This window comes from Caretta caretta, chromosome 6 (assembly GCF_965140235.1).
Source record: "Caretta caretta isolate rCarCar2 chromosome 6, rCarCar1.hap1, whole genome shotgun sequence".
Classification (NCBI taxonomy): Eukaryota; Metazoa; Chordata; order Testudines; family Cheloniidae; genus Caretta; species Caretta caretta.
In genome coordinates, this window is record NC_134211.1 from 123,830,583 (window position 1) to 123,855,058 (window position 24,476).

At 46.5% G+C, this 24,476-nt stretch overlaps 1 long non-coding RNA gene across 1 annotated transcript; it reads left to right on the plus strand.

Annotated features, from left to right (window-relative positions):
- Positions 1-7,755: 7,755 nt before the first annotated feature.
- Positions 7,756-13,826, plus strand: LOC142072372 (uncharacterized). The gene is made up of 3 exons (XR_012668772.1): positions 7,756-8,025; positions 9,016-9,233; positions 13,727-13,826. It is a non-coding gene; the product is annotated as an uncharacterized LOC142072372 (long non-coding RNA).
- Positions 13,827-24,476: the final 10,650 nt, after the last annotated feature.

Genomic DNA, 24,476 nt, shown 5'->3' on the forward strand with positions numbered 1-24,476 from the left:
CCCTACTCTTGCTCCGACCATATTGCCACTGTAGAGCCTTCACAGATCAAGTTCTCCTGGTTTTCAGGCCCCGGAGAAGTTTTAGGCAGATTGTTTTTTGCATGCAAAAATTTGCCTGCAAAGTCCAATTTCCCAGCATAGTTTTAGGAAAAGATACGGCAATTGCTATGTCGCAACTGAGGAGAACCCGTCACACAGCCGGGCTTCGCTTGAGTCTCCTAGCGAAAGGGAATGAGGCTTTGTAAATTAGTTTCACCAATGTAAATTTGTTTGAAGAGAAATGCAGAGGTTTGCACATTACTATACAGGGAGGGATGCTCAGGCTGTCCAACAGAACTAGCAGGTGCTGGTTTGGGCTCTTTTCATTTTCTCTGAAACACTGAAACAACCAATTTTGTTTTTTCCTGGTATTTATTAGCACGCTCCGGCTGTGATGGCTTGAAAAATCGACTTCTGCAAGTAACAATCGTGTTGTACTCTTTATTTTATGCTATTAATTGTGTTTCGGTAATGCCTGGAGTCCCCAGCTGAAATTGGGACCCCTTTATTTTAGGTGCTGTACAAATACATAATAAGACATAGACCCTGTCTCCAAAGAGCTTACACGCTAATCAATAAGACAAAGTGTGGGCAAAAGGAAGTGTTATCACCCCATCTTACAGCTGGGAAACTGAAGCATAGAGAGATGAAGTGACTTTGCCAGAGTCACACTGGGAGATTTTGGCGGAGTCGGGAACTGAATCCGGATCTCTCAAGCCCCAGTGCAGTGGCTTAGCTGCAAGGTCATGCTTGGTTCTTGAATCTCCCCTTTTGATGATTCACAAACTTAACTTCAAAATAACCGTGGATTTCCATGTAAAACAGAGGCAGGGGAAATTGCGTCACATTTTGCTCTTTCATTTTCATGTGCAGATGTGGTCGTGGGAGGGGTCTTCAAATTGGGCCCGTAAGTTGATGTATCCTTCCATGTTTCTTTTCCCTTGAAGTATGCCATGTTCTGGATTCTGAGGATCAAACAGGATTTTCAATAATCTTTTCATTACATATCATGGGCAAGAAAATGGACTGTGTCTTGCATTCTTGGAGGTTCATCCATACTCGTTCTAACACCCACTATTTCAGGAGAACCATCGCCACAGTTTGATTATAGCCTGGGAGGTATTCCCTTCTTGTGTATATATCTAGTTGAAGCATCAGCCTACAGCTAACAAAATACACTTGTATATGAGACGCTGATGGCCGAAGGAAAGTTTTGAACAACTATGAAAGTCAACACCCGTAGGATTTTGCAATGGAAAGGCACCCTGACCTGATGGCTTTCCCAGTAATGTCTCAGAGAGGTGAGGAAAGCTGGTTCTAACTACCCATACAAATCCATTGATACACTTACCACGTGAACAGGAGAAGGGCCATATTTATATAAGCTCACATGCACAGCGGGTTGGCTGTAATATATACTTCATGCACTGCCTCCAGATCCTCCTCCTTTCAGATGGTGGCATAGGCCACATTCATGAATTTGGCTTCTCCTGCCTTTTTTGTTCAAACCACACCTCTTTCTGGGGCTCCACCATCCCATAAGCAGAAGTCGTGCAGATCCAGTCTCGCACACCCTGCAGATGGACAAAAGTGATCAACAATGTAGCAGATACAGGAAATGGATGGAAAATGCAGCTAAGTCTCTCAAATGCTGATGCTATTCCAAATTCAGGAGATGAACGGGGCAGGTCTGAGGTTACAATGGAGTTCTTACCAAGGTTAACTTATGCTGCTGAGAAAAGCAGCAGCTGGAAAATTAAACATTTGATGTATATGCCTAAACACAGTACTTTGTATCTTAAATTTGGATTCCCAGTGGCCTGGTCAGCTCCAGTTTCTGTACAACACACACATCCTTGTGTCTGTGTGGCCTTTTCAGGGATATCCAAGGGCTACCCCACCATCTGGAGTACTGTGACCAGTTTTGGGCCCCACGCTACAAGAAGGATGTGGAAAAATTGGAAAACGTCCAGCGGAGGGCAACAAATATGATTAGGGGATTGGAACACATGACTTATGCGGAGAGGCTGAGGGAACTGGGATTGTTTAGTCTGCGGAAGAGAAGAATGAGGGGGGATTTGATAGCTGCTTTCAACTACCTGAAAGGGGGTTCCAAAGAGGATGGCTCTAGACTGTTCTCAGTGGTAGCAGATGACAGAACGAGGAGTAATGGTCTCAAGTTGCAGTGGGGGAGGTTTAGGTTGGATATTAGGAAAAACTTTTTCACTAGGAGGGGGTGAAACACTGGAATGCGTTACCTAGGGAGGTGGTGGAATCTCCTTCCTTAGAAGTTTTTAAGGTCAGGCTTGACAAAGCCCTGGCTGGGATGATTTAGTTGTGGATTGGTCCTGCTTTGAGCAGGGGGTTGGACAAAATGACCTCCTGAGGCCCCTTCCAACCCTGATATTCTATGATTCTATGATCTTCTCTCCCCAGGGTGAGCTGCCAGGCAGACCCATGGTTCCTCCAGTCCTTTCAGGCTTCAGGAGGGTCAGGAAGCCGACACAAGGTAACAGTCCACCTCTGTTGTCAGCCAGGAGCTACAATGAAGCCAGGGGAGCAATACTATTCTATCAGCTTGAATGCAGGAGCTGAGGAATTCTCTGCAGTTCTCACTGTGCATTAGAACTTTTGATTTTGAGTTCTCACTGAACCATTCCTACAGCTGTTGTAATACTGTTTTCACAGGACAAAGGGAAGAAAGGCATTAACTTATTAACTTTAGCTCTGGCCTTTCTTCATTAGATAATCTCACTCTGAAGTGATTTAGTTCTGGAGCACGAATTACTCTTCTCCTGGTTGAAATGCAACCACAAACCCCTTGTCAGTTACAACGTAAGTCTAGGCTCAGCCCAGAGTCCCACAGGCAAAAAGCAAGTGCTTTTTCAACTAATCCACTTGTCCCTCACCTCTCCCTCCAGTAACATGAGATTATATGTTATGAAGTAATAACTTGAAACAGTCTGCACTGTTTTACATATTAAATTATATGGAGGACAGTAGGCACTTGACGTTGCTTTTATTGGCTTTGTTCGTTTTGTCTAAACTGTAATGAACACCTGTTATTTAATACTAAAATAAGTAAAATCCTTCATGCCGAGATTAGCTAAGGCATGCTAAATTGATTATAGACCTTGTTTTCGGGGGAGGGGAGGGAGGAAGGGCCTGTATGAACACAGTCTACTAATGGATAGAACCTGAAAATCTTTGAGGGTTTGCTGAACAGACTAGGGGCCCAGCTCTCATTTTTCACTCCCACAAAGGGGTGTGAAGAGTAAAGCGGCATGCACAGATGCAGGAGATGCGGGGGTGCATGACGTCCTGTATAATATTAACTTAATAAAAGCCAGCAATGGGCCTGACTGCCTCTCTCAGTGGTAAAACCCAGGGGAGAGAGCTCAGAAAATCTCACAGCCAATCACGTATTTTTCTTTCCTGTCCTTTCATCAGTATTTTTTTCTCCTGTCATTTCCACAGTTTGTCCCCCATGGAATAGATGGTAGGACCTTATGGATCCATAGATACTAAGGCCAGAAGGGATCATTGTGTCATCTAGTCTGACCTCGTCTATAGCCCAGGCCATAGAACTTCCCCCAAATAATCCCTAGGGCAGGGCTTTTAGAAAAAGCTCCAATCTTGATTTAAAAATTGGCAGTGATGGAGAATCCACCATAATCCTTGGTAAATCGTCCCAATGGTTAATTACCCTCGCTGTTAAAAATGTATGCCTTATTTCCCGTCTGAATTTATCTAGTTTCAACTTCCAGTCATTGGATCATGTTATACCTTTCACTGCTAGATTGAAGAGCCCATTATTAAATATTTGTTCCCCATGTAGGGACTTACAGACTGTAATCAAGTCACCCCTTAACCTTCTGTTTGTTAAGATGAATATATTGAGTTCCTTAAGTCTATACCTATAAGGCATAAAGAACGAGGAGTACTTGTGGCACCTTAGAGACTAACAAATTTATTTGAGCATAAGCTTTCATGGGCTACAGCTCACTTCATCAGATGCATAGAATGGAACATATAGTAAGAAGGTATATATATACACATACATACAGAGAACATGAAAAGGTGGAGTAAGAAGCTGATTAATTAAGATGAGCTATTATCCGCAGGAGAAAAAATGGGGAAAGAGGCTAATTAATTAAGATGAGCTTCTAATCCATTAATCATTCACATGGCTCTTCTCTGAAACCTCTCCAATTTATCAACATCCTTCTTGAATTGGGGACACCAGAACTGGACACAGGATTCCAGCAGCTGTCGCACTAGTGACAAATACAGAGGTAACATAACCTCTCTGCTCCTACTCAAGATTCTCTTGTTTATGCGTCCCAGGATAGTATTAGCTCTTTTGGCCACAGCATCACACTGGGAGCTCATGTTCAGCTGATTATCCACCATGATCCACAAATCGTTTTCAGAGTCCCTGCTTCCCAGGATCGAGTCTCCCATCCTGTAAGTGTGGCCTATATTCTTTGTTTCTAGGTGTACACATTTACATTTAGCTGTATTAAAATGCATATTGATTGATTGTGCCCAGTTTCCCAAGCGATCTAGATCTCTCTGAATCAGTGACTATGTCTTTTTCATTATTTACCATTCCCTCAATTTTTGTGTCAATTGCAAACTTAATCAACGATGATTTTATATCTTCTTCTAGGTGATTGATAAAGATGTTAAATAGCATAAGATCAAGAACTGATCCGCATGGTACCCCACTGGAAACACACTTGCTTGATGACGATTCCCCATTTACAGTTATATTTTGAGACTTATCAGTTGGCTAGTTTTTAATCCATTTAACATGTGCCATGTTAAGTTTATATCGTTCTAGTTTTTTAATCAAAACGTTGTGTGGTAACAAGTCAAACGCCTTACAGAAGTCTAAGTATATTATATCAGCGCTATTACCTTTATCAACCAGACTTGTAATCTCATAAAAATATATCAAGTAGTTTGACAGGATTTATTTCTATACACCCCTGTTGATGTGTATTAATTATATTACCCTGGTTTAGTTCTCTATTAATCAAGTCCCATACCAGTCACTTCATTAGCTTGCCTAGGATCGATGTCAGACTGACAGGCCTGTAATTATCCTGCTATCCTGTTTACCCTTTTTAAAAATTGGCACAACATTAGCTGTCTTCTGGAACTTCCTCAGTGCTCCAAGACTTACTGAAATTCAACATTAACAGTCCAATGAGATCTTCAGCCAACTCTTTTAAAATTCTTGGATGTAAGTTATCTGGACCAATACCATTGTGAGTATTCTTTTTGATCCTAATATATTTAAAACATTCCTTCTTATTGTCCTTAATTCTTCTGGCCACAGATTTATCCTTGTGTCCCTTGGCTTCCCTTATCAACTTTCTACAATTCCTAACTTCTGATTTATATTCATTACTATCAGCTTCCCCTTTCTTCCATTTGTTATATTTTATTTTTTACTGGTGCCTTCACTTTCCCTCTAAACCAGGTCAATTTTTTAACCAGCATAGCCTTTTTTCTCAACTGATATTTATTTGTAATATATGATTCAGCCATTAGAAATTTCTGTGTGATGCATAGAGTTGCAGATCTGGTTCGGCCCCTGGTTAACAAGGGGGACAAAGCTGGAACTCGATCTGAGTGTGGAAGCCTGTTTGTTTGTAGCTGTTCTCTTTCATAAATGCCTCTGGTTTCAAATGGACTGTGATTTCATATACCATGCCATTGATGAAGGTCACATGACACAGGGAGTCAGTGTCAGACCTGGCGCGAGTCTCTTGCTTTGTCTACCACACTGTGCTGCCTCTCATACTATTCAGCTGCCCCTTCTTGTGACCAGAGGTCATGCTGGCTGCTTAGCAGATGACCTGTAAAGTCAGAGGTAAACCAGCTGGAAAGGGCTTTGCCCTTGGCCTGTCAGTGGTAGTCTGACCATCACTGCCTACTCCAGTTGTGAACTTGACCTAGGGTGTGAGCATGGGGGGATGAGACTGTTGATTTCTGCTTTTGGAAAGGTGGGACAGATCCTGTAATATTTGGGGAGGGCATGGGGTGAATTGGTGGGACAGTGTTTTGCAAGCCTAGCAGGAACTGGTGGGGCCATTGTGAGGCCCCCTGCACTAGGGAAGCACTGCACTGGGGATGTATTGGGGGCTGCCAGTCAGAGCTGGCATGGACCCCTCGATGTTTCGGAATGGGTCTCCACGCAAGCCAAGCGTATGCTGGTGCACAGCGTGGAGTGGGAGTGAATCATAGAATATCAGGGTTGGAAGGGACCTCAGGAGGTCATCTAGTCCAACCCCCTGCTCAAAGCAGGACTAAATCCCCAGATCCCTAAATGGCCCCCTCAAGGATTGAATTCACAACCTTGGGTTTAGCAGGCCAATGCTCAAACCACTGAGCTATCCCTCCCCACAAATGAAAGTGGGCAAAGGATCTGCTCTGAAGGGTTCCCACATGACAGGATCCAGAGCCCTGGGTTGGGGGATTTTATCTCCCCCTGCGCCCGGCCCACACAGTGCCCAGTTATGCACCTGGTAGGTGGGTGAAGTGGCATTCACAAACAGCTACATGGGCTCCGGCCATCCTGGGGCGGTAGCTGCCCCCAGGCCAGTGCTCTTCCTGCTGTGCATGGGGGAAAGAGGATACGCCCCTTTATGTTCCTCTGTGTGTGGTTTTTAAAGGAGAAGACTAAACGCTCTCACTAGGCTGGTTTGAGGAATTACGGTGGCGTAAGTGCCCTGAGAGCATTGGGCCTGCACTGGGAGGAGCCGTGCTTTGCCCAGTGCTGGTACCAGCGCGTCCTGGCCAGGGACCGAGCTAGTCCACAGCCAAACCAAACATCTAGCCCCACATTCGGCTCTTGGGTTCCCATGGGGTTGTGGTCTGTTTACCTCAGTAGCTGAGCGAAGAGTTCAGCCCTTAGAATTGGCCTTGGAACAGTTACTGCGCATTCCATGCATCCTAATACTGAGCTGAATTTCGTTGCTCTTAGTTCCTATCACCAGGCTGGATCTCCATCTGCGGCGCCTCAGTGGGTGGCCAACCCCAGGCTGTTATATGCCCCACTTAAGTCCCATATGACTGAGGGCCTGATTCAAAGGCCATTGGAGTCAGTGGGAGTCTTTCTATTGACTTAAATCAACCCAGGATCAGGTCCTTACTGAGAACGGGCTGCGAGACATATGCTAACCCTTCCCATTTCTGTAGCTGTTGAAGCGGTAACAGGTATTTCTAGGTACTCTTTTGAGAGCCTTTATATAGATAAATCTTATGTAGCTACGATTTACTCCGCTATTTAAAGGCATCAATGAACAGGCCCACCAGTGCTCCTGGAAAGACAATTAATACAGCTGGACGCTGCCCCAGGCATAGACAGTCCCAAAGGATAGTTTGCAAAATTAGTATTTTTCATTTGATTCGCTGTTGTTATTGGCCAAAAGACATAAAAAAATGTTTGGGGCGTAATATTTGCCTGTGAAAAATGTTTAGCAATATACTCAGCAAAAGATACCATCTCGGTGAAAGAATGCTGAAGTAACAAGATGAGTTTCCGACAGGACTATCAAAGACAAGCGGCCAAGTCACTTAATGTCTGTATTCCACAGTTTTCCCACTTGCAAAAGTGGGCCAGTAATGCTCAGCTCCATGTTAAACGACGGGCAATAATGGGTATAGTAATAAATTGTGCTTTTCAAAGTGCTTTGAGATCTGCAGATGAAAAGGACCAGCGATGCTATAAGGGTGTTTAATGTTATTTTATCGATTCCAGTTAAGCAAACTTGGCTCAGGTGATTGTTAACGACATCAGTCAAATTCAGTACCCTGTTGTCATTAGCCAGATATGTGCTCCGCGGACTGCAGCTCCAATGGGGCCACCTGGGAAACCCATCATGAATAGCACGCAGAACCTCGCTCCCAAGCAGTGGAACAAACTCCATCACCGCCTGGGCAGGGCTTCGCAGCAGGAATGTGCAAACACAGGTGTGTAGTTTTCATGAGATTTAAATGAGGTTGGAGCTATTCGGGAATCCAGTCTGGTTTTGATTAGGAGAGTGTCTCCTGCAAGCTGGAGGATGGGTTCATACTGCCTATGTGCATGTGAATTGCCTTTGTGGTGTGGCTTTCTACAGAAGAACAATCATAAAAAAACAGATCCAAGTAAGTGGAGATATGTAGGCGGTAGTCTAATCAAATATTGATCCTAGCCCATATTCTGCACCACTTCCTTACGGTGAGCGGTGCCCAGCTCCACGAGCAGTGATTTCACGGCTCACGTCGCACAATCTGTCCCTCTGTGTTCTGTATTACTCAGCATGTAACCGGTACTGGACAGCTTTGGTACAGCAACTTTATTTGGCTGAGGGTTTTTTTTTTGTTTTAAGCGGAAGATTTTTACGTGACTGAAATGTGTTAATGTGCCTGTAAAATGAAATAAAACGCAACTGAAAGTTGTTTTGAACGCAGATGGGACCAACAGAGGGCCCAGCCCAAAGCCCATTGGAGTGTATGGAAAAACTCCTGATATTGCCCAGTCCAACACATATTAGAGTCTAAGGAAGACCCCCCCCCCCGATATGAACCAGTCCAAAGACCCGTCAATGAGTTTTGAGATCCAACCCCTGATATGCTTTTTGAATCAGCTTAAGCCCTTACTGAAAACATGACTTTGAGCTGAAACAGGCTGGATCTTCTCTGTTTACAGGAAATGTTTTCACTAAAGCCATTGCTTTGTGTGAAGAGTCACAGCTTCCAGGTCCATTTTACTCACACAGCCCTCCATGTTCTCCCTTTTTTGAGTAGCTGGGACGGGATGTTTCCAAAGTTAGCACATAGGGGGACTGGGCTGGGCTGGCTCTGATTTGTAAAGCAAGGTTCTTATTCCAAAATGAATTCACACTCTGCCCTAGGGTGACGAATTCCCCCAATTCAAGGCACACTGATGGCTATTCAGGCTCTCTCTGTTCTTTGCAGTTCCCCACTTTGGACCGCTTGTGCATTCCCCTCTTCCGGTCGGGCAGATGAGTTTGGAAGCCAATGGGCTCCATTCATCCCTTACATTCCTCTGGCAGAACACACTCTCCAGACCTCCAGGGGCAGAAAGTTTGCCAACAGTAAGGATGTGGTGGAGTACGCTTCTGCAACCCCCCACTGTGCCAGGGGACTGGAGCAAGCTGGAGCAGCCCCAATGGGTACGTCTACACTGCACACTAAGCCCAGGCTCTGACTCAGGTTTGAGCCCAAATTCCCCTTCACACAAATCAGTCCGACTCAGGTCAGCAGATGCTCAGGACCAAGGACCCTGCTAAGGGAGTGGGTCAGAGCCTGAGTCCTGCCGAGTCTTGGGTCCAACCCCTGTCATTCTGCAATGTGGATGCAGAGCAAGCTGCAGACCTGAGTCCGAAACAATGGTGTAGTGGGGCTGGCTCTCTGTGGAACCATGTACTGGGACTATTGACTCATGGCGCACGCCATTTTGAGGTCGCACTGCACGGAGGATGCCATTTTAGAACGTGCGAGGTCATGCTGGCAGGGGCATTCCGGTAAATGCCCATTCCGGACTACACCACTGGTCAGAAGGTCTGCGCAGTGCGGACCAGGGTCCAGCAATTGTAAACCCAGGTTTATAATGTAGTGTGGACGCTCAAGTGGCGGCTTGGAGACATGGAGTCCCACAAGCCTGGGTCCCCAAGACCCGAGTTCGCAATGTATCCAAAGTATCCAGAGTGGGCAGATGTATCCCAAGTGGGCAGAGCCAGCCCAGGAGAGGGTGTGGCCAGGCCTGTCAGGAGCTGCGTTGATTCAGTGCCTTCCTTGGGCAGCCCCCACTCTCCTGTGGAACCCTGGGCTGATATTATTTTAAAGCTCCCTTCTCTAGCGAAACAGCTGTGGGAGGCAGCCGCAGTGTCACCCTCCCCGCAGGGAGAAGCCGCCCTGGGGTCCATGAGTTCCCTGGCTGCTCCCACAGGAGGAAACCCAGACATTGTAGCTCCTGCGTCTGACTCCTGTGATGGTCCTCCTGCCTGCCCTCACCTGTGCCACAATAACAGAGATTTGCTGGGGGAGCTTTGCTCCTGCTGGCGGTTCCCTTTGACCTTTGGGATCTCTGAGGTAACACGGCCTCCTGTGATCTTGGCCACTTGTGGCTTTTAAGAAATCCAGCACCGTTCTTGCAGGGATGTTAGCCTGAGGCTCCTGGCCAGACTTCAGCTGGGGGACTCCAAGGGGCCAATGTCATCTTTGGTAAAACTTCATTGACCTCAGCATAGTTACACCAAGGATAAACTATGCCAGCTTGTGCGCCAGGACTCATGAAACTGGGCAGTCACTTACCTTATAGCCTGACTGTGGTCACAGGTCATCTACCTACTCAAGCCATAGCACCCCTTGGTAAGTCCTGTGTGACTTCTCATCTCCATCAGGAGTCAGGATTGACATGTACAACCTCCCGTAAGGTGGAAAGGTCACATACTGATGTGATTGACTCCATCTGCAGCAATGTGTTGGGTGAAGCTAATGTGGCTTGAAAGCAATGTGTTCACGGATTGAGCAATATGCGATGGATGCTTGTTTGGCTTCTTTCTCTGGCAACGCCCATAAAATGAACTTGTGACAAAGAATCTGAGAGCAGAAATTGCTTTGACAGACCATGGGATTGCATGGGAAACCTTCCCTTTCCCCTACTAGCCAAAGCATCAAGAGTCCTTGAATAGCAGATTTGTCTAGCTGATCTCTCAGGAATTGGTTATCCATGGAGAGGGCGATTTTGTAGGGATAACAGCATCCTCTGATGTTCAGCCCCACTCCCCCTGGTGTCTTTCCAAAGGATGAAATGTACTTGCAGGGTGACAGAGGCTCTGTGAATGGAGATGAATAAGACCTTGGAAGAGAAAATGATTTTTGAACCCATTTTCATTGTGCTTTATTAACAGGCTACATAACCCAGTGGGGAGGGTGTTTTTACAGGAGCTCCTCTGTGCAGATCTGCAGAGGATATGAATTCCTTATGGCTCTATCTAGGGAGCCTTGGGTCTCTAAATCAGTCTGTAGCAACTCATACTTTCAGATCTGGAAGTCCCTCTTCAACCCCCTGGCAGTCACAGATACACATGCCTTCCCCTTCACACATGCAAAAATTCCAGCTGTTGAATGAAAAATGGAGAATGCTGCAGAATGGAGCTGTTTGCTGACTGCATAATATCCAGTGGGTATTACCCAGGGATCCTGCAGAATGGAGCTCAGCAATGCTCTGGTCTGCCATTACTTGCCACAGGGAGGAATTTCTTGTGGTAAAGCTGTCACTTTCTGTGACTGCAGTCCTGCAAAATCCAGCTTTAGCTATGGGCTACCCAGACCAATGGCATGCTGCCCTCTTAGCAGATCTAGTGGTGCTCAGCAAACGGCCATGAGTGCAGGCATGCATGCGAAAGACACAAAAGGCCTGATCCTCAGCTGGTGTGTCTGGAAGTGGATCCACAGACTTCAGTGAAGCTATGCCAAGGTACACCAGTTGTAGGTCAGATTAGTGTTCCGGGCACGAATATCTTTCCCAGAATGTTGGAAAGGGGCTTCATGCACCTGCAGATGAAAGGACATGGCATCTCTGAGACGGATTAACTTTGAAAATCTATAAATAGCTTCTGGGACCATGTAGAGTTTTGGCTCAGGTGACCGAGCTTTAGTGTAACATGGTGGGAGAAGACGAGTAATCTAATGAAGTCTCCAGCCTGAGCTGCTCTCTGCAAAATACACCTGCACATCTTGGCATAATTGGCCCTGCGGCCTGGCAGAATATTCTGCTGAATATTTTGGCTGGATCCAGGACCTTGTGCGGCTTTTGTGGCATGGAAACTGCATATAATTTCTGCTGAATAGAACCCTATATATCAAGTTGACAGTTTCGGGACATTATAAGACCATTTAGTGCTTTCTTGCTCAAAATGAGTCAAAACCAGAATGTAATTATTAAACGATTATTTGACAAACCGTGCAGTAAGAACACGATTTAAAAAAAAAATTTACCCCAAACCTATTATTCCAGCAAGCGACTGAAAATGAAAAGGAACCGTTACTCTCAAGCAAAACACAAAACAGGGCACAGGTGTCACAAACCGATAGGGGGTATTCGGGTGTGTCTGCGTAGCCCACAATTTACTGCGCTCATTTATTTGTTCAAAAGGGGCTATGGGTCTGATCCTCCTCTCACCTACACTGGTGTAATTCCATCGACTTCAGCAGAGTTACTCCAGAGAAGAGTCACCTCCCAAATGTTGTCTCCTCTCCTGGAAGTCTCTCAGCTAATGCCTGCCATGGAACACTAGCTGTTCCAATGGTAGAAAATCACTTGTTAGGTTTGGCCAGCTGGGCAAAGTTGGTCTTGAGTCAGTCATCTGCAGAAGGCAGATGCATTTACAGGCCAGTTGTAGGAGGACCAAAGCGACTAGACAGATCTTGCTTTTACAGTCTCATTTCTTCTCTTTCCCTAAGAGACATAAGTCCTGTGTCTGGAGAAATTTCCGTATGGGATATGCCTCAGAAACTGCCCTGTGTGTATCTGCATCCAAAATGGTCTTAAGGTTTCACAGACCCAGGAGAAGGCCAGTGTTAGTGTGACAGGATCCCTGGGGTGCAGCCTGGGACTGCTGTGCCCCTGCTGGGCCCCTCTCCAGCCTGGGCTGTCTCTCACAATGCTTTGCTAGTGACAAGCAGCAAACCCCTCCAGGCGCTGTGATCACTCAGCACAACCGCAGGTGGAGCCCCATACCCAGCTCAATTGCTTGAATGCTCCCAGAGCCACTCATGAATTACAGAGAAAGGCACCAGCCAAATCCCCCCAGCTCCGAGTCTTGTACTTCAGGAATAAACCATCCTGCACTGCTCAAGACCCTTTCTTGAGCAATGTAAGTTTATTAATTAGTTCGCCATTTCATCAATGGAGAGTGAACATACACCAGCCTTTGCAACCTGAGCTGATTTACCAAACACTTTGGGCAAACTCACTGATGAAGAAAAGGAGGACTTGTGGCACCTTAGAGACTAACCAATTTATTTGAGCATGAGCTTTCGTGAGCTACAGCTCACTTCATCAGATGCATACTGTGGAAACTGCAGCAGACTTTATATACACACAGAGAATATGAAACAATACCTCCTCCCACCCCACTGTCCTGCTGGTAATAGCTTATCTAAAGTGATCAACAGGTGGGCCATTTCCAGCACAAATCCATGGCCCACCTGTTGATCACTTTAGATAAGCTATTACCAGCAGGACAGTGGGGTGGGAGGAGGTATTGTTTCATATTCTCTGTGTGTATATAAAGTCTGCTGCAGTTTCCACGGTAAACATCTGATGAAGTGAGCTGTAGCTCACGAAAGCTCATGCTCAAATAAATTGGTTAGTCTCTAACGTGCCACAAGTACTCCTTTTCTTTTTGCGAATACAGACTAACACGGCTGTTCCTCTGAAACCTGTCACTGATGAAGATAAATAGTAAAACAAGTTTATTGTTTACAAAAGATAGATTTTAAGTGATAGTCAAAAAGTCAGAGTGGTTACCAAAATAAAATAAAATAAAATAAAAGCTCCCATTGGCCAGGAATGGGGAAGCGCGGGCAGTGGGAGCTTCAGAGGAGGTACCCACAGGCAAGAACAGCTCACGGAGTTCTCTGCTCCTTCTTCCGCCAGGGCCGCAGGGAAGTGGTGCCCGCCGCTTGCCGAAACGGAATGGCACGGGCCGGGGCTGGGGCAGGCAGGGAGCCTACCCTGGCCCTGGTGCACACCCCTACCACCCCGGAGCTGCTCAAGGTAAGCAGTGCTGGGCTGGAACCCAAAACCCTCCTACACCCCGCACCCCAACTCCCTGCCCTGAGCCCCCTGCCTGCATCCCAACCCCCTGCCACACCCCACACTCCCTCCTGCCCTGAGCCCCCTGCCAACCCCCTGCCCTGAGCCCCCTGCCACACCCCTCCTGCACCCCAGCCCCCTGTCCTGAGCCCCCTGCTGCACCCTGCGGGCAGGGGCGGGGGCAGCGGGGGGTATGTGATGAGGCCCTTGGGCCAATGTATGAGTGCTCATGTGGCCCTCCTGGTGATTCGAGTTTGAGACCCCTGATTTAGATCAAGCAATGTTCTCACCCACTGGATCTTACAGTCCTTAATATATAAGTTTGTCTCTTAAACCTGGGCCAGTCTCCTCTGTTGGAGTCTTCAGTTTTCTGAGCATTCTCGTTGCTTGCAGCATAGGTGAGGGGAGGAGAAAAGGCCAATCATGGGGCCCCTGTGTTCTGTTTTATACCCTTAGTCTGTGTGCTTGGAGAACACAAGTCCGGGCATGTCTGGTGGGCATTGCTGAGTCACAAGGTGAAGCAATACCCCCAGCGTGTCTCCTGTGAGTGAGGCAAGGAATTGTAACTCCTCTTCTGGACAATGGCTAGTTATGTCTGTTCAGCACCCACCCCGTTACTATTTATTCTCTTGTCATTGTCTCTGGAGAGCTAGTATCTGGGCATTTCTCAAACCCACAGTATATTTTAGTGAAAACCATACAATATAATTCTTATAATTTTATATGCATTAACGATACACATATTTAGATAGAACAATGGCTTTCAGGGGATCATAACCTTTCCCATGATACCTCACATGACCTGCTTTATATACAATATCACAATTATATTTAAATGAGGAATATGAGGGTTACAGGACGCCTCCCCTCTCCCCCCCCCCCCCCAAGGTGTAGAACGTCACAGTTAGCATCTCTGGTAAGCACTTAAGAGTGAAAAGAAAAGGAGGAGTTGTGGCACCTTAGAGACTAACCGATTTATTTGAGCATGAGCTTTCGTGAGCTACAGCTCGCTTCATCGGATGCAACTTAAGAGTGGTACGTTAGACTGAGCTCTCTGCCCAGGAAGATCTGAATACAGCTTTGGAGCCTTCCTAAACAATTTTTTTGAAAACCAAGGAGCCAGATTGTCATCTGGTGTAAACTGGAATAACACAGCCAAAGTCAATGGAGTTCCTGTGACTTACACTAGCTGAGAACCTGGCCTATGTACTGCGTTTGGATCAGGATGTTAGCAATCAAACAATTACGTATTTCATGCCAGTTCTCCTCAGATTTAATATCCTTTTCCTTTTCCCAATGGGCTCCTTAAGTAGGGCCTTCTCAGACCCTCTGCATCATAATGTAATATACCCCGAGGGAATAAACAACAGCAGAAAACCTACCCCAAGCAGAACTCCCTATAACCGTGAAAAGGAGAGGAGCCAGGTGTGCCATGAAGCCCACCAGAGATATTGCTCTTGCCCATCTATTTAACACAGAAGCAGATAAGATATTATGAGATCTGGCTTTTAACTTTGCAAATGGCCCTGAGCCAGAATCTCCAGAATCTGGGATATTTGAAATCTGGATCCAGACCCACATTCTGCACTTTAGCGTCTCTCTATTCTATTTGTATTTTTGTTCCTCCTTCTTTTAGACCCAGGTCATGCTGCAGGTTGTGCCATGAGTGCAGGGGACTGGTCTAGATGACCTCTCGAGGTCCCTTCCAGTCCTATGATTCCTTCCATCCACCTTGGAGCTTTTATTTGTGCTGGTGGCAAAAATCCATGCAAGGCAGAGTTTATTTACAGTGAAGGGTAAGTGGGAGGCTGTGATCAGGATGGGATCTGAGGACAGAAAGAGCTTGTGTCTAGGAACTGTAAATGAGTTGGGTCTGGGAATTTGCAGAACCTGTTACACCCAGATTTTTCCAAATTCCGCTCCGTTCCATGGCCTGGGTGTAATAATGTACATTTATACCCTTGAATGGACATGTGTGTATATGTTTACAGATGATTAGTCATGAACTATTAGTGTTTTCAAGCCATGAGCCTGATGTTCAACCACGGCTTCTGCAAGCAGTCAAACTGATTTCAACTGACTGCACGGAAAACATGGTGGTTTTAGATGTGGGGGACCTCAGATGGTGTGAACTGGTGTAGCATCCTCAAGATCAATGGAGCTATTCCAGTTTGCCCTTGAAATCAATAGGGCTACTCACATCAGGGCCCTATGATGTAAGTGAGTATCTACCTTTGCCAACACGTGATTTAATCTGTTTTGCGTGTGGATCAATTATGCTGTAATAACATTTCCTGCATGTCGCCCGGGGTGTGGCACACACAGGCAGAGACAAGACGCGGATCTTTAATCAGAGCTCTGCTGCTCATCAGCAGGCTGCAGGGACACGGTGAAGTGCCTTGACTGGGAGATGTGGATGCAGTTTGATGGTCTGGGTTATTTCTAAAATCATTGCTCCTAAAGGACGGCAGGACAGACAGTCCTGGTGGTACTGGGGACAGCTGAATCACTCTGTGTTGTAACCAGAAACATTTCTTTGGCTCACAAGTACGTGGGATGTTCAGCTTCTCCGTGGGGTTTTTGCCCTTCACCCCCATAGGCTCTGGGGCTCCTCTTTGGGGGTATGTACTCTGTAGTCGGCACCCCCTGTTCCTGTTCCCATCCAGCATCCCATTTCCCTCCCGTGGAGGTCTCAGGCTGCTCCTCCATCAGGTTCAGAAGAGCTACCTGCTGAGGCCTCTACCCCCCCCCAGTGTCGTGTAGGACTTTCCATCGGGGTGGGGGGGGGGGTTGCTGGAGTTTGCCCTCCACCCGGCCGGCAGCAGCTGGCCAGGCAACCGTTTTGTTTGTGCTGCCACCTCTACTGTACTAGGCGGCGGGTCCAGAGATGCCCCAGAAGGGTTGTGGATGTAGCTAGGCCCAGCTAGGCCCAGAGGCTCAGTTCGAGCTACAGCGAGGCAGCTGTGGGCCCCAAGACCCGAAGAATGCAAAAGAGCATCTTCCAGTTCTGCCTGCTGCTCCCCTGAGGCCCCTGGCAAGGACGATGGACAAGGACAGTGGTGGCACGAGGTGTCCTCTGAAGACGAGTGGGCCACCTAATTTCAGACCAGACCAAGAAATAGGGGGAACAACTCCCTCACCCCCGAAGAGATCTAGAGTTAGTCCGTATGTGAGGTGGGTCCAGGGCTTCTCGGGACACTTGGCGTGTTTGGAGACTGTGGATGCTACAGTAACTAGCAAAACTAACCCAAATTAATCTAAAAAGAACAGGAGGACTTGTGGCACCTTAGAGACTAACCAATTTATTTGAGCATAAGCTTTCGTGAGCTACAGCTCACTTCATCGGATGCTGGTGCCTCCCCTTGTGTTATGCAGAAGGCGGTGGGCGTGAGTCGACCCAGGGAGTAAAGTGGTGAAGACGAAGAGCGGATTGGGAAATGAGGGTTTGTTTTCTGTAAAAAGGATTTCCCTCTCCTTGTTCGAATCTACACTTTTTTTTTTTTTTTTTTGGAATTTGGAATTAGGGGAAGAGTTGTTGACAAAATAAACGTCCTTTTGGAAAAACCAGATTTTTGGAGAGGTGAAAATTTCCATTTGATCAAAAAAGCCATTTTCTGTAGGGAAAATACATTTTGATGGAAAATGTTTAATCAGCTCTATTAAGAAGTCCCATAATTGCCTGTCATTAATAAGGTTTACTGCTACAACAGATCCAGGAGGAGGGAGCCAAAGAAAGGAGTTTGGGGCAGGGATCGACCAGGATTTAGGGGTTCATGTATCACGCAAACTTCAGGACCCTAAATCCAAATAAACAGAGCCTTACTACCAGAATCTTTCCCAGCCCTTCTTTCTCTTTGTTCCAACAAGTCTGCTAGATGTTGTGTGAGGTTTGGTTGTACATTTCATTAGCACACTTTAACAAATGACAGCTGTGCTTTTTAAGGTAGACTAGGGGGTTTGTGCACACTCCTACTGAATTGTGTGTCTAAATCCTGTAGTCAGCTTTAAAAAAAATCTCCTCCCTGCCAGTTTTCACAGCATGTTATTATTAGAATCATAGAATCATAGAATATCAGGGTTGGAAGGGACCCCAGAAGGTCATCTAGTCCAACCCCCTGCTCAAAGCAGGACCAATTCCCAGCTAAATCATCCCAGCCAGGGCTTTGTCAAGCCTGACCTTAAAAACCTCTAAGGAAGGAGATTCTACCACCTCCCTAGGTAACGCATTCCAGTGTTTCACCACCCTCATAGTGAAAAAGTTTTTCCTAATATCCAATCTAAACCTCCCCCACTGCAGCTTGAGACCATTACTCCTCGTTCTGTCATCTGCTACCATTGAGAACAGTCTAGAGCCATCCTCTTTGGAACCCCCTTTCAGGTAGTTGAAAACAGCTATCAAATCCCCCCTCATTCTTCTCTTCTGCAGGCTAAACAATCCCAGCTCCCTCAGCCTCTCCTCATAACTCATATGTTCCAGACCCCTAATCATTTTTGTTGCCCTTCGCTGGACTCTCTCCAATTTATCCACATCCTTCTTGAAGTGTGGGGCCCAAAACTGGACACAGTACTCCAGATGAGGCCTCACCAATGTCGAATAGAGGGGAACGATCACGTCCCTCGATCTGCTCGCTATGCCCCTACTTATACATCCCAAAATGCCATTGGCCTTCTTGGCAACAAGGGCACACTGCTGACTCATATCCAGCTTCTCGTCCACTGTCACCCCTAGGTCCTTTTCCGCAGAACTGCTGTCTAGCCATTCGGTCCCTAGTCTGTAGCTGTGCATTGGGTTCTTCCGTCCTAAGTGCAGGACCCTGCACTTATCCTTATTGAACCTCATCAGATTTCTTTTGGCCCAATCCTCCAATTTGTCTAGGTCCTTCTGTATCCTATCCCTCCCCTCCAGCGTATCTACCACTCCTCCCAGTTTAGTATCATCCGCAAATTTGCTGAGAGTGCAATCCACACCATCCTCCAGATCATTTATGAAGATATTGAACAAAACCGGCCCCAGGACCGACCCTTGGGGCACTCCACTTGATACCGGCTGCCAACTAGACATGGAGCCATTGATCACTACCCGTTGAGCCCGACAATCTAGCCAGCTTTCTACCCACCTTGTAGTGCATTCATCCAGCCCATACTTCCTTAACTTGCTGACAAGAATACTGTGGGAGACCGTGTCAAAAGCTTTGCTAAAGTCAAGGAACAATACATCCACTGCTTTCCCTTCATCCACAGAACCAGTAATCTCATCATAGAAGGCGATTAGATTAGTCAGGCATGACCTTCCCTTGGTGAATCCATGCTGGCTGTTCCTGATCACTTTCCTCTCATGCAAGTGCTTCAGGATTGATTCTTTGAGGACCTGCTCCATGATTTTTCCAGGGACTGAAGTGAGGCTGACTGGCCTGTAGTTCCCAGGATCCTCCTTCTTCCCTTTTTTAAAGATTGGCACTACATTAGCCTTTTTCCAGTCATCCGGGACTTCCCCGGTTCGCCACGAGTTTTCAAAGATAATGGCCAATGGCTCTGCAATCACAGCCGCCAGTTCCTTCAGCACTCTCGGATGCAACTCGTCCGGCCCCATGGACTTGTGCACGTCCAGCTTTTCTAAATAGTCCCTAACCACCTCTATCTCCACAGAGGGCTGGCCATCTCTTCCCCATTTTGTGATGCCCAGCGTAGCAGTCTGGGAGCTGACCTTGTTAGTGAAAACAGAGGCAAAAAAATGCCTACACTTGCCAGCAAAGTTTAGTTGTAGCATATACAGCTCACTGTGTTTACTGACAAAGGCCTGCTGGAAGTCTCCAAAGGCAGTTCAGAACCATTTTCTTTCCCCTGCCCGTGGTCATCGCTTTCTAAGTTCAGAGTGACGGCTTTTGTCAACGGGGAGAGTTTAAAGGGTGATGGTTTCAGAATACTGAACAAATGCCAGCTTGTCTAAAATGTAAACGCTCAGGAACCTCCCTCCAGAGAGTGGAAGCGCAGAAATAATTCGTGGCCCTGATCCTGCAATTGGAGCAACATGGTGCAGGATTTGGGCCCATATGTGCCTTCATTAATCTAGTCCATTTAGATTGTGCTATCCCTGTGCTGTCTGAGCACTGACTTTGTCCACATGGTAAAATGAAACATGATTGTAAGCCCGTTGACACAGGACTGTCCTTTTGCTCAGCTACACTACCTAGAGCAATGGGGTCCTGGTTCATGACTTGGGCTGCTAGGCGTTACAGTAATAATGAACAGTAATACAAGATGAAAATGAAAGTACTCCGTATTGCCAAAGCCAAAGCATTGAAAAATTCTGAGTCTGCCTCTCCTGCCCCCCAAATCATGAGCTTGGCTTAAAAATCATGATTTTTTTTTTATAAAAAAAGAAACTGCTACATTTTGGGTTCTTTTTATTTGCCTTCTGGTTTCTGAGCCTTCAGGGTCCACAGTTTCAAGCAATCCCATGAGGTCTAGAAGCGTCCATTATTTAGTAAGGGAAGCGTGAGGGTTTCACGCAATCCCATGACTCCAGGAGCTGGGGCTTTAAGACAAAACACCAAACAATGGAGACTCGCCATAACATCTTGAGAGGTGGCCACACTGCAATGATTTGCGTTCTGAGAGCAGGGCCCCTTGTGCTAGGATCGACACAGTGAGAAACACGGGTGCAACTGTTGGAGGTGACTGCTCCCCCTCTGTTTTTTTCATCTTGGTGAGGACATCTGGGTGGGTCTCCCCTCTTCCCAGAATTTCAGCCCCCACTTGGAGGGGAGGGAGGAGAAGGAGAGAGAGCACGCTGAGGCTCAACCTTAGCGCACCAGCATTCAGCCCTCTCTCCCTGCCTCCCCGCAGAGCTGCTGCTGAGCTGAGCACCTGGGAAGGGAGGAGGCAGTGGCAGCTACAGCCTCTCGCCTCAGGGGCTGCTCCTTCCCTGTGCTGGACCGGTCAGAGGCTGCTGAGGGCAGAGCAGCGGGGCCTGGCCAGGCTGACAGGGGGCTAAGTCAGCTCCAGAGGAGAGATTGACCCCTAGCTGCCCTCCCAGCAACTCCTCCTCTTCCCCCCCACAGGAGGATCAGGTATGGGGGTGGGGAGCTGGTGGGCACTCAGCCTGGTGGGCAACGCTAGAGGAAGGGGAAGGGGAGGTGTAGGGGATTGAGCCACAGGGGAGGGGAGGGGAGGACATGGATGGGACATGAGACCGGCTTGAGGTATACGAGCTAAAGGAAGATCAGAGCCGTACAGGGCTGGGGAGTGCTCTTATATGTTTGTAGTACTTTTCATTGACCTTCTGAGTTGGGGGGCTTTGGGGGTCATGTTTTCAAGCTTTCCTAGCCAACCATGTTATATTTAAGAGGGTCTGTGTCCCCAGAGGTGCCAACTCTCATTATATTTAGTGCTTTTTCTTAAAACCCCAGCTCCTGGAATCAGGTGAATATTTGAGAATCTCAGCTCATGTGATTTTATTGTGCGTCTCGGGACATTTTGGTGTTCTTCTTAAAGCTCCAGCTCCTGGAATCAGGTGAATATTTGAGAATCTTGACTCATGTGATTTTATCATGTGTCTTGGGATATTTTGATGTTCTTCTTAAAGCTCCAGCTCTTGGAGTCAAGTGATTATGTGTGAGGGTGTCAGGTTTCATTTAAATAAAAGTTGGGGAGGAAATCTACTGGGGAGGAAATCTTGAGAATGTGAAGCAAATTCACCTTAAAAATTCACAAACAGAAGGCAAACAACAAGAATGTCAAATGTATTACTTTTTTTTTTTTAAAAAAATACAACCCTCATGACTTTTAAAGCTAATCTCATGATTTTGGGGTGTGGTAGGGGGATTCGTGACTTTTGAAAGCTTGGGACTGGCCACACTGTAATTTGGTGAAAATGAGTTTCCAAGAGTTATGTTTTTTCCAAGTGCAAAGAGATAGCTTGATTCAGAATGACCTTTATGTAATGTTAAGATGGTGCCAAAGTGAGGGAACAAAAGTAAAATCTCCAGGAGAGAGCATGGTGTGTGTGTGTCATCTTTGGCAGTCTGCACAGATTTGGAAAACATAAATGGCTGAACTCTGCACAGATTTGCTTTGAAATTTAAAGGTGTGCAATACACAGGAAACAAAAGGCACTGTCATTTCCTGGCTTCATGCATCACAGCATGCAAAATTTTACATGATCTCTAAAGTTTCCATATTTCGGTGACAATGGCCACGCAAATCGTTACCAGTCATGCTCCTGTGGAAAGGGGGGGGGGGGAAATCCCTCCACTTAAAGTTAGAGATAGTTTTGAACATTTTTCTAATAGCAACAACAACAATACTTTGCCACCATTCGTTTTTACTGAGTTGCACACAAGCCAGGCTCTTCCAAAAGAAGCGAAGATCAGTGTATGCAAAGCAAAGATGATCGCTAGCCGGCCGCTGATTGAATCACTGAGAAGATACTGAACAGTGCCACATGGGTGCAGAAGGAATTCAGGAAATGATGGGCAAAGACAAATAGGCATAAAAGATTGAACAAAAAGAAGGAAGGCCCCCTCTATAAAAAACACTTCCATAAAGGTCAGAGGGACGTTAGAAAGAACTCAAATAGTTCCCTGCAACCTCTTTAGGAGATAATCCCAAATCCCTCTACTTTGCGGGTGAAATTCATCCCTGTGCAGAGGGACACAGCCCAGGGTCTCTGTGCCATTTATGTCCTATTTTAAGGATTTTAATAGTGCCCAGGCCCAGTGCTGGGGCCTCTGCATGAAGCTGAATTTCACCGTACAGTGATATAAATGGAAAGAAGAGGTCGGATTAATATACAAGGAGGCTTCATTACAGGAAACAGACTTAAATCATTCCAAGAGCTGAAAACACATCGTGCACTTCCAAAGACAAGCTTCTACTGAGATTTACAAAACAGGCCTTGGATTTGCTCCAGACCGAAAGATCTAAATAACCGACCCCCTGCAAGTAATACAGCTGAGTCCCTTATATTGAACCCCTGGGAGTTCACCAGCAGAATCAGCCCTGTGGAAGAAGCAATAATGGAAGAAACTGACACAAACAATGGTCTCCCAAAGGTCGTGTGGGAAGCGTATTTAGGAAGCCGGCCTCATGCGAGGGGAGAGTGGGATATGACTTGTGCATGGTCTAAAGCAAGCCAATCAATGCTAAGTATTTAGTATCACACTTTTCTTTATGGAATGACCATTATTGTACCTCTACAAAAGCTGTAGCAGGGGCAGGTTATCGATAGGTGCAATTGCTGGAATTGACATGCAGAGGGCAGTGAAATCAGTGTCTGGGTGACTAGGTGTTCTGCATGCATAGAGTAGGTTTATGTAAGCATATAAGTGCAGTTGTAGACACCTGGCCTAGAAGGTTTTGTAGCTTTTCTGCAATGAACAGTCTAGCACCCACAGAGAAATCCCTCCTCCCCCTAAGCCGCTGGAGCACCTGCCTGGTATCATTCCTGATTTACATCAACCTAAAGGACATCAGGGTCAGGTGCAGTCTCTAGAAACAGGGCCAGCTCTTGCTGGGGGGCTGAGGAACAGTCATCACCGCTTGGAAGGAGCCACATGAAACCACCCTCACAGTCTCCCAATCCTAGGCTGATCAGCGGCAGGCCAGTTGCCAGTTAGAGCAGCCTAGGAGCTGCTCTGAGGTGTGCCAGCTGCCAACAACCCCAAGAGACCACTGTGGCAGATAGGGAATACTGGGGTACAGGGCACCCTGGCTCTGCCCCTTCTCCTCTGGCCATATCCCTGGAGCAGGCCCCAGGAGAGGTGTGAAGTAGATCTGCTATGCTAGCTTTACACTACATGTCCTCCCTCTGAATGGAAGACCGTCGGGGGGGCCGGAAAGACCACTTAAAACAGTTTTGCTCTGGGAGAGCAGTGCAAAATTGCCCTAAAGTAGCTCAAGATCTGGCCCACATAGCACGAGGCTCTTTATAAAACTAAATAGATACTGACATGTCATCAGCATCTGTTTTTCCTGGAGATGTTTATACACAACCGTTCTCTGAAATCAGCCCACCATGCAGCCTCCTCTTACTGAGAAAATGTGCTCAGATGATTTAACTTAATGACTTAGTTAAATTGAATGGTTTCCAGTAGCACAGTAATGTGTTTGGAGAAGGAAGAACTTTTAAAAAGAAGCTGTTTTCCCATCTAATTCAAACAACTTTCCATTCCTGATGGGGAGAAAGGAAAGTCTGAGAGCTTTGCAGAATTAATACAGGGTACCCATTACTTCATTTTATAATGCTTGGCAAGGAAAAACACATAAGCCAGTGAAATCTGGTTATTTGGCTCTTCCGTGCATTCCACAGTTATGGGGCAACTAAGCACAGGGAATTTTCAGTGAGTTAAAATGCGTTTGCACAAAGATGACTTACAAGAAGGATTGCAATTTGGCTGCTCATACCTGGATATGACCCTTGTATACAGTAGTAGTTGTATTCTGAATGTAAGGAATTTCTTTACTATCTCACGACCCAAATAATTTCTCCTTTTCTCTCAGAAGAGTAGCAGATTTATGGGAATGAATGTTATTGGTTCTTTCCAGCATACAGTGATACTAAAAATGTTTTCTTTAAAAGAAAGTTTAGTGA